Raw genomic sequence first — 3,995 nt, forward strand, 5'->3', positions numbered from 1 at the left:
TGCTGCCTCCTAACCATTAGTGTCTTACTCTCACAACATCAGACAGAGAGGAGAGTGTCTCCAGACACACTTGCTGCCTCCTAACCATTAGTGTCTTACTCTCACAACATCAGACAGAGAGGATGTTATGCCTCTTATCTAACCTGACACATCAGCCGGGGTCTCAGGACGTTGATAAGGTCATGGTCGGATCCCCTTATGTATCTATCATGTGACCTCAGGTCAGTTATTGAACGTTATCGCTGATAATACAGCGTTGTTAGGGGTTAATGATGGTGGTTATTAACCTCGCTTAGACACACATATACACTCGAACAAGGTTTTATATAAGCCCGGCTAGCTCAGTCGGTAGAGCACGAGACTCTTAATCTCGGGGTCGTGGGTTCGAGCCCCACGTTGGACGGTAACAGTTTTCTATGATGTAACATGAAACAGCCTCTAAACACACCACCCACCGCTCGTCTAGATCTACCAATCTGCTAAACACAAGACATCTGAAGAGTTATTAAGTACTGAAAGACAAACCACAATTCTGTTTGAAACAGTCAGTGATGATGCACGGGAGGCTGAAGGAAATGTGTCACTGTTCACTGCTGAACATTGTACATTACGTGTTGTTCATCATCTCAGTAAGCTTTGCAAAGCAGGATTTGCAAACAGTAAAGAATGCAAGAATTTCAGGTTAAAAAGGTGGAAGTGTAGTGCAGTTGTGGGCAATGTGTTTGCCCCGCATTTTAACAGCAACTTGAAAAGTGATATGGGCAGTCAGAAGTGTAGCTTCTTAACTGATGAAAGTAATGACATTACTGTAACGAAATTATTGGGTATTGTTGTCCAGTTCTATTCTGAAAGTAAGAACAAGATTGTAATGACTTTCTTGGACCTTGTTGAGCTGACTGACTGTAATGCTAATGGGATATGTGATCCCATCAAGAAGTCTTTTGAAAATAATGGGTTGGAGTTACAAAACCTTATTGCAATTAGCCCCGACAATGCTTCTGTGATGACAGGTGTTAACAGTGGAGTGTATGATACACTCAAGTTAGAAGTTCCTCATGTGATCTTGATCAAGTGTGTGTGTGTCATTCTCTACTGCTAGTTGTCTCGTGCTGCAGCAGAGTATCTCCCTAGGAACCTGGATTTTATCATCAGAGAAACCTATAATTGGTTCTCCTACTCTGCCAGTGATGGTCAACCTCCAATGAAATCTATACAGCTAAGCCAGACTCGATGGCAGTCAACTGAATCAGCAGTTGTCATAATACTGCAGCAGTGGGTTGAACTTATGACTCACATTGAAATAGCAAGAAATGATGAAAGGTGTTACACATATCAGAATCTCTATCAGATGTTTTGTGACAAGAAAAACTATGCCTTCCTGATATTCCTGAAGTATATTCTTGGAGAAGTCCAGTGCGTAAATGAGAAATTTAAACCTGAGGCGCTGGATCCAAGCAAACTGCTAAGTGACCTTATTCAACTTATTGGTTCCATAAGTTCTAAGGTTCTCATCCCAGGCAGAAATTAGATGAAGGAGATTCAATAGAGAACTACTTAGACCCACGTGCGTCCTTGAGGAACGAGTTTGAAAAGGAGATGGCACAATGTAAGCTTCCTGATGAAAAGGATATCCGAGGAAGATACATACAGATTGTAGTGGAGTTGGTGAAACAGCTTCGTCAACGTTTGCCAGATAATGTCCAAGTGTTACAGTCAGTGTCATCACTGAGTACAAGTGAATGTCTGCAACCCATAAAGCCTGGAATACTGGAATTAGCAAAGATGTTTACTGACAACGAAGAAATTCTTACACGCATTGAGTTCCAGTTGAGGAAGCTTCATCATGTATTGTGGAAGCAGAACACTGTGACCCTGGCACTCTGGACTGAAACAGCCTCGTACAAGGATGCAACTGGAGGAAATCTTTAGTTATATGAACATCGTGAAGTGAAAGCTTCGATATTGATTATCAAAAGCTTAAATGCAATACTAACTATCAAGTATGGACTAAGATGAAATGGAAACTGTTGTTATGATTATGAACTGCCTGAGGAAGTACTGAAAAACACTGGATTATTGAAAAGATACGAGTTATCACAACCACAACCTGGACCCTCACATAGACCACCACAACCCCAGGTCACCGAGGACGAAGAGACTGCGAATTGGTAATTAGCAGATCTGGAATAATGGTGAGTATTTTAGTGTTAAAGCAGTCAGTCGTACTTGTCATTAATCATTTGGCACGTCAAAGAGCAGAAATAATTCGAAGAGCATTTTTTCGCTGTCATTTTAGCAAGTTTAACGCTTTTTTAGCGCTTTTCGGGAGAGAATCTAGCGCCATATAAAATTTGGGTCATCAACTTTGGTGGTCAAAAGGTTTCAGTAGGTCGTTGGTGGTCAGTCAGGAGGGGTGTTGGCGTTGTTCTGGTTATCCGATGTGTTTTATCTTGATCACGGAGTGGGGGGACAGAGAGAAATGATAACCTAACTTGATGAATATGAGAAGTTTCCTGGGCTCTGGCATCCCCAAAATGGATCGTACCACAATAAAACCGTCAAGTATGGTCGCTGGGTTAGCACTGCACGGGGTATCTGGCAATTATTTCACATGATCGTAAGAAAAATGAAAGAATTAATAAACATCACTTTTCTTTTGTCTTATTTTTCTTGATATTTGACATATTTCATTCATTGATTTCAATCAGATTCGGTAAAAGTTGTGATGATTCAACATTGTGTTTGTAAAACGTCCACTGTGGATCTTCCTCCGTTCCTGAAATACTAAGATAACGACCTTGTGGACGCCGACCACAACACATCAACACCCCAGTCACAACCCCACGTCGTCACGCAGGCCTCAACCAGTCACAACCCCACGTGGTCACGCTGGCCTCAACCAGTCACAACCCCAGTGGTCACGCTAGCCTCAACCAGTCACAACCCTACGTAGTCACGTTGGCCTCAACCAGTCACAACCCCAGTGGTCACGCTGGCCTCAACCAGTCACAACCCTACGTAGTCACGTTGGCCTCAACCAGTCACAACCCCACGTAGTCACGCTGGCCTCAACTAGTCACAACCCCTCGTGGTCACGCTGTCCTCAACTAATCACAACCCTACGTGGTCACACTGGCCTCAACCAGTCACAACCCCACGTGGTGATACTGGCCTCAACCAGTCACAAAACCCACGTGGTCAGGCTGGCCTCAACCAGTCACAACCCCACGTGGTCACCCTGGCTTCAACTAGTCACAAGCCCCACGTGGTGACACTGGCCTCAACCAGTCACAACTCCACGTGGTGATACTGGCCTCAACCAGTCACAAGCCCCACGTGGTCAGGCTGGCCTCAACCAGTCACAACCCCACGTGGCAACCCTGGCTTCAACTAGTCACAAGCCCCACGTGGTGACACCGGCCTCAATCAGTCACAACCCCACGTGGTGACACTGGCCTCAACCAGTCACAAGCCCCACGTGGTCAGGCTGGCCTCAACCAGTCACAACCTCACGTGGTCACCCTGGCTTCAACTAGTCACAAGCCCCACGTGGTCACGCTGTCCTCAACAAGTCACAATCCCCACGTGGTCACGCTGGCCTGAATCAGCCACAACCCCACGTAGTCACGCTAGCCTCTACCGGTCACAAGTCCCACGTGGTCACGTTGGCCTCAACCAGTCACAAGCCCCGCGTGGTCACCCTGGCCTCAACCAGTCACAAGCCCCACGTGGTCACGCTGCCCTCAACCAGTCACAACCCAAATGGTCTCGCTGGCCTCAACCAGTCACAGCCCCACGTGGTCACGCTGCCCTCAACCAGTCACAAGCCCCACGTGGTCATGCTGCCCTCAACCAGTCACAAGCCCCACGTGGTCACGCTGGCCTCAACCAGTCACAAGCCCCATGTGGTCATGCTGCCCACAACCAGTCACAAGCCCCACGTGGTCACGGTAGCCTCAACCAGTCACAACCCCACGTGGTCACGCTGGCTTCAA

The 3,995-nt window shown here is 46.6% G+C and overlaps 1 non-coding gene across 1 annotated transcript; it reads left to right on the top strand.

Annotated features, from left to right (window-relative positions):
- Nucleotides 1-330: 330 nt before the first annotated feature.
- On the top strand, nucleotides 331-403 carry TRNAK-CUU (transfer RNA lysine (anticodon CUU)). Its single transcript has one exon. It is a non-coding gene; the product is annotated as a tRNA-Lys (tRNA).
- Nucleotides 404-3,995: the final 3,592 nt, after the last annotated feature.

This window comes from Panulirus ornatus, chromosome 8, assembly GCF_036320965.1.
Source record: "Panulirus ornatus isolate Po-2019 chromosome 8, ASM3632096v1, whole genome shotgun sequence".
In the NCBI taxonomy this organism is placed as follows: Eukaryota; Metazoa; Arthropoda; class Malacostraca; order Decapoda; family Palinuridae; genus Panulirus; species Panulirus ornatus.